General features: G+C 42.1%; 1 protein-coding gene and 1 long non-coding RNA gene across 7 annotated transcripts in view; one reads left to right on the plus strand and one right to left on the minus strand.

Moving 5' to 3' along the window:
* LOC143136422 (NLR family CARD domain-containing protein 3-like) overlaps positions 1-15,091 on the minus strand; it is a 196,126-nt gene that overhangs the window by 73,518 nt on the left and 107,517 nt on the right. The gene's annotated exons all lie outside the window — the stretch shown is intronic.
* On the plus strand, positions 1,717-3,472 carry LOC143137606 (uncharacterized). The gene is made up of 3 exons (XR_012990033.1): positions 1,717-1,935; positions 3,207-3,315; positions 3,405-3,472. It is a non-coding gene; the product is annotated as an uncharacterized LOC143137606 (long non-coding RNA).

Below are 15,091 nucleotides of genomic sequence, written 5' to 3' on the forward strand. Positions count from 1 at the left end.
AAGCGGGATCTGACCAGGTCAAGAGTGCGTTCAATCCCAAGATGCCCCATGTCATCATGCAGACTCTTGAGTACAGCAGATCTCAACTCATGAGGAAGCACAAGCTGACAGACAGGGCGGGAGTCACACTGCCGGTTCCTGTACAAGACGCCATTCTTCAGTTCAAAGCGGCTCCACTCTTTCACCATCAACTTGAGCTCAGGAGAGTCTGCCATAAGTTGAGGCGTGGCTTGTGCACCTGATTCCAGCAGGGAAATTACTTTTCCAATAACAGGATCAGCTCTCTGGTGGCGGCTCAGTTCATCCTCAGAGAACATGGGGACGGTGACTTGTCCTTCCAAGCAGTCATCCTCTTCAAAGACGTCTGGCACAGCCTCAGGATGGAGCGCGAGGGATTCAACCAGTGTCATGGGTGGTGAGTCTGTCTGGGGACAGCAGAGATGTTTGTGACAAGCAGCGGAAACCACATCAGCAGATAAGTTCAACTGATCAGCTGAGGATGACAAGTGCTGAGAGGTGAACTGCTCAATTCTTTGCTTTTCTTCCAGTGACACACGGTCGTTTACCACCTCGCCATGAGGACGTCTTGAGAGTCCGTCAGCATCCTGATTTTGCTTCCCAGCTCTGTACTTGAGGTCAAAGTTGAATGTCGAGAGGGCTGCCAACCAGCGGTAGCTTGCGGCATCAAGTTTGGCTGAGGTCAGGATGTAGGTCAAGGGGTTATTGTCGGTTAAGACTGTAAAGGTGTTTCCGTAGAGGTAGTCATGGAACTTCTCGACAATAGCCCACTTCAAGGCCAAAAACTCCAACTTGTGCGCTGGATATCTTGACTCACTTGATGACAATCCTCGGCTGGCATACCCCACTAACACAAAACGTTAAGGGAACGTTCGGGAACGTTAGTGTATGGTTCCCTAAAGGGTAGTTCGAACCAAACCAAAAACTAACGGTTAGGGAACGTTACGTAAGGGTTTCTTAACGTTCCTAAACGTTAAGGGAACCAACCAACCAAAACGTTCTCCTGTGGTTGCACAGTACCTTCACACAACGTTCCCGTTTAGTTGTTATTGGTTGTTTTTGGTTGTTCTGAGTGCACCCCCACGCCAGTAGGGGGAAGACGCCTGGTCTGCATTCAGAACCGATTGCAGTTTCACGTTGGATTAAACAAACAATAATACTTCGGTAAATAAAATATAAAATATTTTTACAATAGTTTTCTGCTATCACTAGAATACATTCAGAACATGTTTCATTTGTTCCTGTAGCCTACCATTACCATTTTACATTCACACATTTTACATTATTTGCATTCGAGGCTTCTGATTAGGTGGCAATGACGTCAATGGTAATGCGTCTCTATTCATTCCAATTCCATGCCGTGTTAAATGTGTTATATGGCATTGTGTGATTGATTGCGCCTCTATCTAACTGGAGACAATAACAGCTATAGTCGATACTAACACAAGCTCCATTTCAGTTTTTGAAGTAACATACAAAATGTTTGCAGTCACTTGATTTAGATCCACTCAAATGATTGGTCTTATAAAATCTAAGTAAGGTAAACATCATATCAAGATAATATTTATTTTAGGCTAATTTCAATTTTACTAAATAAAAAATATATACTTTTGTGCTTTTTTTTACGTATTAGGTAAACTTTAAACAAAAATCTATCAATAGAACACTTTTCACAACTAAGAAAATTCACTTCTTTCATTTCACAATTCACTTCAGTTCAATCAGACAGGCTCTCCCTTACACGTAGGCCTACCCCCACGCCAGTAGGGGGAAGACAGCGCCTCTGCTTTCAGGTGATCGATTGAAGTCTTGTCCTGACTTCCGTAAACGGGCTCTGTTTGAATTCCGTGATTCTTGAACGCCGCTGGAAGAAGTCTTGGAATGGATTACACTCGTCTTGAATTCGATCTCACGAAAGTAAGTGAAATATGTTACAGTTTCATGATGTAGGCCTAGTGGTTGTAATGCAAGAGTTTGAGGTTTAACCTTAAGTCCTTTCACTTGTAGGGCTTTGTTATATTCCGATTCTGCCAAGTTTGTAATTTACCAGAGCACATTGCTCGTTCGTCTTTGTTTGAGCTGTTCTCAACGTGTTATGTTTTGCAGCATTGTATGTTTTGTGTCATCGTGTTAACCTGCTCGCGTTGATGTTACAAATAATAGCACTAGGCTACCGTTTCTTTTAATTAGTTTTAGTGTACAGTCAGTCCTTTTAGGCAAGTCACTCTGCAGCAGTGGTGTAGGCTAGTGGATATAGGCCTACTGTATGTAGCTGGATCTAGGCTACTGTGATGTAGGCTAGTTAGCTGTAGTGGGTAGGCTATACTGTGATCAACCCCAAATGTATCCTAGTCTATTTTAAGTGGGTATACTGAGATGGTGATGCTTTTTAAGTTGGTATAACTTACTGAACAGTCCTGCATATGTAGGCTACACTAGAGCCATAGAGATGGCTATAGATAATGTCAGAGAATGTCTAATAATCCTTAGAAGGGCTCTGTCGGCGGCCATTTTGTAACACAGTTGATCGGATAGACGATTCAAGTGAATAGACCTCTGAATTTTGCCTTCAAAAAGCTGAGATCCGGTAGCCTGTCTTGCAATTTTTGCTATGGGAAAATAACATGGGGAGAGAATTATTGCACTCTCCCGGGCACGAAGAAGTCTGAAATGCAGACATTTTGCTCAACACACGTTTGTCCTCTGCCTTCGAGTGGTAGGCTAACTGTGATCTTCAACAGGCCTACGTTAAGACAGCAACTTAGATTTGTGCTACCCCAGACCTAACTTGCAATGTAACTTGTCATAGGTAGTTAGGTTAAATTAACACCCTGATCTCCTTATAGGCAAAGATGGCAGTTTTGGTTCCTTTTTGTAGGCGAACTTCAGAGGTCTGTTGGGAAGCATACAGGAAGGGGCGGAATGTGTGTAGTAGGCTATACACAGCTGCCATACTGGCTTTACAAACTAAGCCCATGCATTTCTATGGATGCTGTGTCTCCCCATTAGAAATTCTCCGGGCTACAATACAAAAATCAAGTCAAAAGCTGGGCCAAATATCCAGTCAAGAAAATCTGGTTGTGTACAGATGACTGATTGCTGCAATACTATCAATAATAGTTTTCTCTATATGGAAATACTGCTTTGCTCTACTACTGGCTCACAAAAATGTTGTTCTCTTAACGTAGATTCATACACCAAAGCTATGGAAAAATGTCAGCGGCTGATGGACACTTCTAGCATTGAGGCGGAAGAAGATGCGAGCGTCCACAAAAGGCAGTGCATGGTCACGTGATGGTAAGACCTCTTAAACACAGACTACATTATTTGCACAATTCAAATATTCTTTTTGCAATCAGTGCAGATTGTATGGTCTTTTATTTCAGATGAATCCGTTCCGCAAGCAAGAAAGCATTCCAGGATGGTGCGTGTGCCTGGAAGCCCTGTCTGTAAGTTAACATTTATACATGTATTATTTAAGAAAACCAGTTGAGTCATATTTCCTACCATGGAACTACTGACATTCATGTTTATTAACCTAGTGCATATCATGTTACTGTTCTGATGTATTTGTCTCTTCCTGCCTTTTATTAGGTCAGCAGATGTCACTGCCTCCACCACCTGCATGTGAGTTTTTCTTTTTAGCGATTGTTTAATGTAACAGCATAGGTTTATCTTTTGCAAATGTCATGTGCAAGAAACCTACCATAAATTAACTGACCAATATTCATATTTACTTTCTTTTTAGATGAGTCAACACCACACAGGCAACCAGCTCATTGCCCAGAGCTGGATGGGTCTATTATAACGCCTGCCACTTCATCTTGGGACCCAGTTGAAGGTACAGTGTCTTTGAATTTTCCATTTCCAAGTAAATACAATTTCATGACAAGGAACTTGAGAGTAAGTAACTTTTTTTTTGTTGTAAACAGCACAAGTGACTCATCACACAGAGGGAGGTGGCTTGGCCATGGAGACGGAAATAAGAGGTAAGAACACTCACTTAATTTGTTCACATATGCAGGTATATAATGTATTTAACAACTAAAACTAACACCATCCATTTTCCATAGCAATAAGGACAACCATTACCGCATGGCACAGCGAATGGACGCATTTGAGGAGAAGATGGATGAGCTGCTCATGCTCTTAAGGAGCTCCCAGTCACCTCCCTCTGCTCCAGTCGATGACATATTGCTGTCGTCCTGCTCGACAGTCACTGAGCTGCAGGAGAGGAGGAACAAAATGCCCTCCCTCCAGGACTTGGGTGCCAGTTGAAGGTACAGCGGCTTTGAATTTTCCATTTCCAATTAAATGCAATTTCATGACAAGGGATTTGAGTGTAACTTAACTTTTTTGGTTGTAAATAGCAGAACTCGTCACACAGAGGGAGGTGACTCCTCGCCCAGTCGGTCGCCCAGTGCTGGATGGGTCAACTTTGACTCGCCCTTCTTCACCTTGGGTGCCAGTTGAAGGTACAGCGGCTTTGAATTTTCCATTTCCAATTAAATGCAATTTCATGACAAGGGATTTGAGTGTAACTTAACTTTTTTGGTTGTAAATAGCAGAACACGTCGCACAGAGGGAGGTGACTCCTCGCACAGAGGGAGGTGACTCAGCCATCGAGATGGAAATGAGAGGTAAGAAGACTCGCTTAATTTGTTTACATATGTAATTTTATAATGTATAACAACTAACACTATCAACTTTTCCATAGCTGTGAGGACATCCATGGTCCGCATGGCACAATCGACTTGATTGAGGGCAAGATCGAGGAGGTGCTCAGCCTCTTAAGGGGCTCACAGTCACTTCCCTCTGCTCCGGTTGAAGACCTTTTGCTGTCCCCCTGCTCGACAGTCACCGAGCTGCAAGACTTGGACCAGAGTCTTGGTAACCAGGAGAGGAGGAACAAAATGGTAATTAAATGGCCATAGTCCTGCCCTTAAGATAAACACTATGTAATTGCATAAATTCAAATCATTATAACTGAACTGACTTACAATATGAGATTGTATAAGCTCTCCACTTTCTATATGTTGTTCTATATAATTTGTATTTCTATGTTTTACAGCTACTTTTCTTGGCGTCCCTTGGAGGGTTGACTCCAGGTGCTGCCATCCGTCGTATGCTACGGCGGGTGGCAACCAACAACGTTCTAAAGGAGTACAGCCTGCGGGGCAGGAAGGCCAAGAAATCCTTTCAGGACCTAACCCTCTGCAGGGTTTTAACAGGCAGGTGTTATTTTATTGTTCACATCAGTATTATGCTTAACTTGGCTGATAAGAAGTTTTAATTTGACTTAACTTTTCTCATTTGTTGATTTCTACTATAGCTGCGGCCCAGAAAAACTTCCCTGCGCTAAATGCTGCAGAGGCGGAGGACCTGATTGGGCTAGCACTGAAGTTTGCCCCACACAGACGGTAAATTGAAATTTGTTCATAACAATCAAAGGAATGGGAAAACTACTTTTTTGTGATCAGAAAAAAAGGGTTGTTAGTAAGGCACTTTGTCTTGTTTTTTTCAACATGTTCATTCTTAGTATGACATCAAACTTTTTTTTTTTCTTTTTAGGCAAGCTGAGGACTGATCTTGTTGAGACTCGACTCGGACTTGAAGGACTGGAGCTCTATTTTTTTTTAATTATTTTTAAAGCTTTTGTATTTTTTTTTGTTGTATTAAACCTTTTGTATTTTTCTTTAATTAAAGCTATAGTATTGTCTATCAAAGCTATAGTATTTTTTTGTATTACAGCAATTGTATTTTTTACACACAAAAACAACCACACACAGGAGCAGCTTCTTTCACTCTGTGGATAAGTGGAGTCATCCCCACTTTGACCACACCTGCACATTACTTACTTAATCATTCCAATATACGTCTTGCACTCTACATTTGCACTATTACTTTGCACTCAACAGCCCACTCCATGTGTACTTGTATTGGTATTATGTCTTTGTATATTGTGTTGGTATCTGTGTATATTGTTGTCTATTGTACAGTGTGTCTATTTGTTGAATGTAGCACCTACCAAAGTCAAATGCCTTATGTTAATATACTTAGCTAACACTAAGTCTAATTTATATCTATATATATGTATATATATATATATATATACACATACATACAGTGAGGCCTTTTATATTGTTTTTTTTGTCTTTTGATAATTTTATATTAAAGTTATAAGTTCCATCGATTTTGCCTGTTCATTCTTTCCTGCTAATATATAATAATGCATTCCTGCTCGTGCTGTTTAAAGTAATTGGTATGCAAAGGTTGCAATGTTAGGGGAGGGTTCCCTAAAGATTGCAATATTTAGGGAAGGGAACGTTCCCTAAATGTTAGGGAACGTTATGGGAACAGTTAGGGAACGTTAGGGGAAGGTTTCTAAAGTTTGCAACGGTTAGGGAACGTTAGGGGAAGGTTCTCTAAAGTTTTCAACCTTTAGATAACGTTAGGGGAACGTTCAGGGAACGTTTTATATAACCAAGAACTAACGTTTCCGGAACGTTCAGCAAACTTTCCATGGGAACCAAAACTTGCTCAAAAACTAACCTTAGGGTAACGTTGGGGAACCAAAAACTAACGTTTCCGAAACCAAAAACTATGGTTCCCAGAACGTTTTGGAAACCATAAATTGTTAGCTGGGTAAGCGATGACACGGCTTTGCCCGTCTTGTTCCTGATAGAGAGCTGCTCCCAGGCATCCCAGGATGTCGTCAGTTTCTCAATGAGAGTCAAAAACGCCTGCTGACATGCAGGGGTCCAGCGGTCTGCAAACGGCTCCTTGGGATGAAAGTATTTCCCACCACTGCCAGTCTTGTTCTTGTGATCTTTCCGGGCAGGTGGATATCCAGCAGTAAGGGCATTCAGAGGTTTCACGATCTTGGAATAATCTTTTACAAAGCGGCGATAATATCCAGTGAATCCCAAGAAAGACTGAAGTTCCTTAAGAGTTTTGGGCACTGGCCAGGTGGTTAAAGCTCTTATCTTGTCAGGATCGGTATGGACTCCATCCCTTGAGACAACATGTCCCAGGTATCGCACAGAGGTCTGAAAAAAGCGACACTTATCTGGAGACAACTTCAGGCCGTTTTCTCTGAGCCGTGTCAGAACGTTGGTGAGTCGGCTTTCATGCTCCTCTAAGGAACTGGAGAAGACGATCAGATCATCGATGAAGACAAGCACTTCCTTCAGATGGATGTCTCCCATGCACTTCTCCATGAGCCGTTGGAAGGTGGAGGGGGCGTTGGTTATCCCTTGGGGCATACGATTGAACTCGTAAAATCCCAATGGGCAGACAAAAGCGGTTTTGGGCTTGTCAGACTCTTCCATCTCAATCTGGTAGTATCCAGATTTCAGGTCCATGACCGAGAACCATTGGGATCCAGAGAGAGCAGAAAAGGTTTCCTCCACATTTGGCAGTGCATACGCATCTTTGATGGTTTGGTTGTTCAGTTTCCTGTAATCAACGCACAGCCTGACATCACCACTCTTCTTCCGGACTACTACGATGGGGGATGAGTATGGAGACTCAGACTCACGTATGATTCCAGCTTCAAGGAGTGTCCGGAGGTGATTTCGTACAGCTTCATAGTCTTGTGGGTGGATTGGTCTTGAACGCTGTTTGAATGGTGTCTCATCTTTGAGTTTGATGTGGTGTTTGACTCTTGTGGCCTGGCCATAATCTAATTCATGGTGGGCAAAAACATCAGAGAACTGATTCAGTTTGTGAGTGACTCTGTTCTTCCAAGACTCTGGTAGTGGAGAATCGCCAAAGTCAAATGTCAAGTCAGGTGTTTCAGCTGAACTTGGCTGCTGGTAGGACAGCTGACAACACTTGACTCTCTCAGATGGCTTGGATTCCAGAGAGGGACTTGAAATAATGTCATGGGGAATGGTCAGCTCAGCAATGACACAATTGGCAGGCAGGGTGATGTCGTGCTCTGTTTCATTCCGGACCCAAACAGGGAGCTTATGAGGGTGCTGTGATGGCAAAGTGACAAGGCAAGTGTCCACAAAGATTCCACCTGGAAGGGCTGACGTGGTTGGCTGTTCAATCAGGGCACAATGTTCAGTGGTGATGTTGCTGGTGCTCACGTGACCCTCCAGTGGGACTTTCCATCCAGCCGGAATGACTCTAGGCTGTTTCTCTCTCATTGTGAGTATGCCAAGGTGTCCACTTGTTCGCTGTTCTTTTCGAAGTGCCAGCATTTTCAGGATTTGTGAGTATCCAGGCAATGGTGAAGTCAAGCTGGTCGTGTTGTGGTCACAATGCTCATCATAAAGCATGTCAAGGGTGTTAGTGCCAACCAGAACAGGTATGTCACTGCTGGAGCGGATGTCAGGGATGACTAAAGCGAGGGTGACTATTTCAGGCTCAGACTCAATGAACTCCTTGGGGAAAGCTATCTTCAGTTCTACATACCCTAAGTATGGAACAGACTGTCCGTTAGCTCCCTCAACTTCAAGGAGATGATTCATGGGCTGAATGGGCTGGTGAGACAAGTGGTCTCGGTAAAATGACAAAGAGACTGTGGTCACCTGAGAGCCAGTGTCAAGCAAGCTGTTACAATGCACGCCAGAGATGGTGATGTTAGCAGTGCACTTATGACCAATGAGCCCTCTTGGAAGGTTAAAATGTTGCTTGGAACCTGAATAGCAAAGCCTTGCTTTAGCTGTTGGGGTTGATGTGGAGCAGGGGGTTTCTCAGTTCCTGTGTGCCCCATAACAGGAACTAATGCAGGTTTAAAGGAACAGAGCCGGAAACACCATGAACTTTGTCCCAGGCCCGCTGCCTTTCTCTGAGGTCTTTTCTCTTTGTGTCAACTAGCGCTGGATTGGCTTGGTCACTACACGCTGAAGAGACGTGGCCATCTTCTCCGCACTGGAAACAGTACCAGGGCTTCGGTCTCTTAGGTACAGACTCACTGTGAGTGGCTACTGCACGGTCAGAGTGGGTCCAAACACTGTTGACATCCTTTTTCTTTGAACCTTTGGACTGTTCACATGGTGAAGCTTTGAGGGAAGCAAGCTGAGCTCTAAGTTGAGCAATCTCCTTCTGCATCCTTTTTTCACCAGCAGTGAGGGTGTCGGTGAACACAGAGTCCATGTCAGGCTACTCGGCACTATAGTCGCACACATGGTGGTGTTTAGACTGAACTTTGGTTCTGGAGAGGGCCAAATGCTGTGACATCCGATTGGATTTGGCAGCCTGCTTATCCTCTTCAGTCCGCAGAAGCAGCAACAGGTCAGAGAAAGGAGGTGGAGCACTTTTCTTATGCTCAAGCTGAAGACTGGTGATAAGAGTGTTGTTCCAGCAGCCCCTACAGAACTGTTTCAACAGCTGCCGGTCAAAGTCATTTGCTACAATGCCTTCTCTCTTCACAACCTGGTTAAGGGCTGCTTGCAGTCGGCTCAGGTAAGCAGAGGGCTTCTCGCCAGCATCCTGGTGGGTGCTAAGAAACTTAGCAAAAAGCTCATCGCCATCTTCCACAGTGCCATAAGCGGAATCAAGGATGTGCAGATAGGCCTTGACATCAGCGTGAGGCCCTAAGTGCTTTACAAGGTTTGCAGCAGGAGGTAACAAGCTCTCCACAATCTTTCTGGTCACATGCCGTGTAGCCAAACTTGGGTCAGAAAGGAGAAAGTCGATGTGACTATGCCACGTTTCATAGTCTACCTCATGGTGAGGTGTAGGCAGTCTGCCGGAAAAGAATCTGAGCTTTGTGCTGCTGTGAGAAGAAGTGTCATTGCCCCGCACAATGTGTTCCACTACAACCCTTTGCACTTCAGGTGTAGTAAGCTGACTCACAGGCACATACGCTGGCCCTTTGCTGCGCAGGGGAACGTCAGAATGAAGCAAAACTGAGGGATGAGGGCCACCAAGTACGTCAGCTGCCGTGACAGATGGTGTAGCTGAACTGGTGCGGTTAGGAGGAGCTGCTCGATAATGAGAGGTCGCTGGTGGGCTCTGCATTGTAGAGAAGCCTGAGGTATCAATGGGATTGGAAGGGGACGAAGTGCATTCTTCAGTTCTCACAGAACCTTGGATGCGAGTGAGCTCTTCACTCAGTAAAGACTGCAAGTCCAGGCCGCTCAGTTTAGCTATGTCTCTAAGTGAGTCTAAGTATGTCTGTGTTAGGTTACTGCCTACATATTTTGAGTAGACACTAGAAAGCTGCTTAATGCAGTGAACTGTGTGGGGATGATCTGGGGACGACCTATAGTGCGGTAACTGACCAAGCTTTTCTATCGTGAGCCCTGACTCAAACTCAACAATAACTGTATTTTCTAATTCTGGATCAGAGCTACTTACGTGTATCACCCGTGAGAAAGGCCCATGTTCCTCTAAGAACCTAAAAATTTCCCCATCCGCATCACTGTCACTTAAACCACTGACTAACACTGAGTTAGGCACTTTAACATTCTTTTGTATAACCACATCCATTTCAAACATACAGTTTCAATGTAAAATCTGAGTTTCAATAGAAAATATATAAATGCAAAGATAAAATATATATACACTATAAATACTAATTACAAAATTGTCAACACTGCCCCCCTCCTGGCTCTGGCTCGCCAAGTTTTATGTAGCACCCCTCTACTCTACTTAATAAAAATTGTACTCTAAAGTAAAAGGAGGTGCTTCTATGGGTTACTGTTAAGTTTAGGCCAGTTCTAGGTTCGGCATTAAGGGGGGAGTAAATTGACAAGGACACCAGTATGTAAAATGTTATAAATAAATAATGCAGGTTTATTAAATGCAAGAATATCTTTTCTCTATGAGAAAAGAAGAGGAAATATTAGTAAATAGAAAACAAATAGTAAATAAATACAAGACCCTATAAAATAATAACAGAGCTCTTAAAAATTCAAGAGTATTCAGAGAATTCAAGAATTCAAAAGTATCAAATCAATAGTAAAAAAACTCAAATGTCCAAAAGAAAAGAAATACCCGGGTAAGGTGGTGTGAGTGTACAATGTCAGTGTATGTGTGAAGGCTTATCTGTATCCAGGAAACAGATCCAAGGGGTTGGTTATCCAGTATGAAAGGGCAGTTCAAGGGGTTGGTTATCCAGTATGAAAGGGTAGAACAGTTCAATCGATCCAAGGGGACTGACTCGCCATCCAGTGTTCCAGTATACATAAAAAACCAATCGGAGTTCGAGATTCAAACAACACAGGTCTTCAACAATCAGTAGAAAAATAGGTATAAGGAAAGGTAAGATGATTCAATACGATCAATAGATTTAGAAAAAGATTAGAGTTAGATAAAGTTAGTATTAATTTTCTTAAGAGGATTATCAGTAACGTCTAATCAATTTCATTCAAGTGGAGTCTCGAGAGTGAAAAACAAACCCGTCACCTAGGAGATGACTATACCACAATAAAAGTATTTTAGAATACCTGCACTTTCAAGCAGACCAAAAAGAGAATGAAAAAGAAATACATATCATCATGTAAACTCAGCTTCTTGTTCTTGCTACTTCTTCATATTTATTCTATTTATTCATATTTATATATTAAAATATTTATTGTAATCAAACTATTCTAAAGCTAAAGTTACGGTCTTAGTAACCAAACTTTAAGGTGGGTTACACATCAATGACAGCAACTAGACATTGATAAGGCAGATGTGTGAGGAGGAGATGGGGTGGAGGTGGGGTACAGAACAGAGCAGGCATCGTCAACACTAAACAACCTCAAAGCTTTCACAGTTCTGCAGAGATTGTAATGAACATTGGTGGTAGAATTGTAGTGTTCTCACACAAGGAATGGCAATAGTTATACGGAACTGATGTTGGGTGTATCTTACTGTTACGCCCAGAAGAGGAAATAACATGGAGGAGGTACGGAGTAGTCTAGCAAGCGTGAACTGTGGCCTGCCTGAACTAACGCTATACTCCATTGGTGGTAGAATTGCAGTGTTCTTACACAAGGAATGGCAATAGTCATACGGAACAGTTGTTGGGTGTATCTTACCCTGGTTGCTGCACAGTGTTGGGGAGTAACGGAATACATGTACCGGCGTTACGTATTCAGAATACAAATTATGAGTAACTGTATTCCGATACAGTTACAAGTGAAATAGTTGGTATTTAGAATACAGTTACATTGTTGAAATCAATGGATTACATGACGATACTTCTCTGTTTCATAAGTTTATTCACTCTCTAAATAATTTAAGGCAACTCCATTTCCCAGAAGCTCCTGAAAGCAATCTATGATTTCCATGTTTAAATCCAAGCCCCGCCGTCTTGCACTAGCCTCAAAACGCAGCCAGCGCGCATTATGGACGCGTCATCGGAGATCCTGAAATGACTGTTTGCACAGCAAATTAGGAGTAAAGTAAGTGGAGGTAACTCCTGTTCCTCACTGATCGCGGTTCCTGATGTCTGTTCAAAGGATATTTTCCCAAGTATTAATAGCTCAGGCTACTTCGGCCAATCGGTTACACAGTTTGCTAATCAATAAACAGAGCCTAGTTCACGTGTTGATTTAGACCTACAATTAAACCAATCTCTAAAATAATTACTGCATTTTAAGTTTTTTATTCTAACTTAAAATAGCTTTATGGATTATTATTTTTTTCTGATTAGATCTACATTTACGTTTTAAAATGAATTATATGGTGCAGCCTCTGAAGAATTATTCTTGCGAGTAGGCTAGCATATTTTAACGTGCGGTTTTTGATTGTCATTACACAATCACGTTAATTTTGAGAGCAATGATATACAGTAGCCTAGATAGTGTTTACATTTACAGGTCATTTGCGTTCCACCTTACATATGCGCCCCTCACTTGTACTGGGTTGATGCCACCGAAAAATCTCACAGGCACTAATATATTTTCTGGCTACGCCCTTAAAGTAGCCTATTTATTTAGTTTGTTTTAATTAGCCTAGTCGCCTGCTGTACAGTAGTTTCAGTGGTCACCTTGCTATTTTAAAGTTGTATCAAGTAGCTTAGTTGACTTTACATTCTCCTATGTGGGCCTAACACTTCAGCCATTTGGAACAGAAGAACACACCAGAATAGGCCTGTTTAGTAGGCAGGATTTGATGGCCGCATTCCTACACTTAAAATGCAATTCAATGCGGAAGTAATCTAAGTATTCAGAATACGTTACTCAGATTGAGTAACGTAACTGAATAAGTTACAGATTACATTTTTGGGCATGTATTCTGTATTCAGTAACGGAATACGTTTTGAAAGTAACCCTCCCAACACTGTTGCTGCATGAGGTAGCACTGTTCCCCATCAGAACTGTGTTTGATCTCCTTCTGTGAACTGTCTTTGTGTTTGCAGCTCTGGGCCCAGAGGAAGGCGGTAAAAGGGACTTGGTAAGTAGCGTTAAGAGAACCCAGGCCATCTGTACTGAAAAAGCTCAAACAATATCAGTTATTAGATTTGATCAGATTAGATTCAACTTTATTGTCATTTAGCAGAGTACAGGTACAGAGCCAATGAAATGCAGTTGACATCCAACCAGAAGTGCAAAGAAGCATTAAGTACCAAGTGCAGGTAGAGTATGGCTGTGTAGACAATAGAGATTAATAATGTACAGTGTATAGTTGGATAAATACAGGTTTCCAGATGACATGTCTACAGAGATAAATAGAGTATATATGTCGAGTATAAATAGACATTCTATATAACTTATATATATATATATAACATAATCTTGCACCTTCTCATCTTTCAAGCCTCCTGACCCCTTACCAACCTACCCGCACCTTACGCTCCACTGATGCCCACCCCAACCTACCCGCACCTTACGCTCCACTGATGCCCACCTCCTATCCACCCCCACTGCACATCTCCGTTCCATGGGTGACAGGGCTTTTAGCGTGGCTGGCCCCAAACTCTGGAACTCCCTTCCACTTCCACAAACTCTGTGGTTAATTAATCTAAATTAATCGCATGTATCCATCTTTGCTATGAACATAATTATCTTAAAATCCATTTTGGCAGATGAGTGAATCAATGAAGAGCCAAACCAACATTATACAACAACATTATAGACTTTAAAGTTCAACGTCTCTGTTTTATTAATTTCCCCCTCTGGCTCAGACATCAGCGTAGTTCCTGGTGTCAGATTTTTAGTATGATGCAAATGACTGAAGTTACTAGTCACTGTCAATGGCATGTGCAGAGTAAGCTACCCTAACACCAAGGTAATGTGTGGTATACCCCCCATGATTTATCCTTTTTTTGACCATTCAAACACGTTGTAGATGTTGTAGAAATCCTTGAATTTCCCCTTGAGGATCAATAAAGTATCTATCTATCTATCTATCTATCTAGATTTTTGTTCACGTAATAATTAGGTTGTTACCTTTTCTATCCAGTAGGTGGCAGTCCAGGATAAGAAAACGAGACAAAAAAAAGCAGCATAGCCTACAAGTGGATGGAAATAAATGTAACCACCTTCATCATACTTTTGAAGACATTTTGTTTCAAGTGTGCAGCAAATGTAGTCAATTTAATAAGGGAGTTTGTCGGTTAGTTAGTAAGTTTGTCAGTCGTATTGTAGGCCTATAGGCTAAGCAAACAATACGTTAGCAAAGTAACTTTAACAATACACTACGTTAGCAAGGATGGCGGCCAGCATTATTATCACCAAGAGGTGTGCTAACTTGTAGGCCTACCTCCTGATTGCTTTGCATTGAGGTGATACCAGAGCCAGGCGACCTATTAAACACGCTCTTGTGATATTTCAGACTTGACGAACTCCCATTATAGGCAACGGAAATTCCTTACTGCAGAAATAGTAGATTGATGCTCCTGTCAACAGGATTAGTATGGACGTTCTTCTTAACAACGTAGGCTAAACGTTTAATTCAAAGCAGCTTTCTCGTCTGCGTCCTTCAGTCACTATAGCCACACTGCACTGTGTCAAATGTCACCACGAAATGTGATTAAGCAGCTTTATTTTCTTTAATGCCTTAATATTTCTGTAATTAATTAATCAAAGTTAATGTGTTATTTTGACAGCCCTAGTTATTATACTACTGCAATACACTAATCTGGTATAGTGTTGCACTGAATAGAGAGATGATCGTGGTGGTCAAT

This window comes from Alosa pseudoharengus, unplaced genomic scaffold (genome assembly GCF_046254945.1).
Source record: "Alosa pseudoharengus isolate Yale_2024_CS ecotype anadromous, Long Island Sound unplaced genomic scaffold, YU_APseudo_1.1 YU_APseudo_1.1_scf_1, whole genome shotgun sequence".
NCBI classification, from domain to species: Eukaryota; Metazoa; Chordata; class Actinopteri; order Clupeiformes; family Clupeidae; genus Alosa; species Alosa pseudoharengus.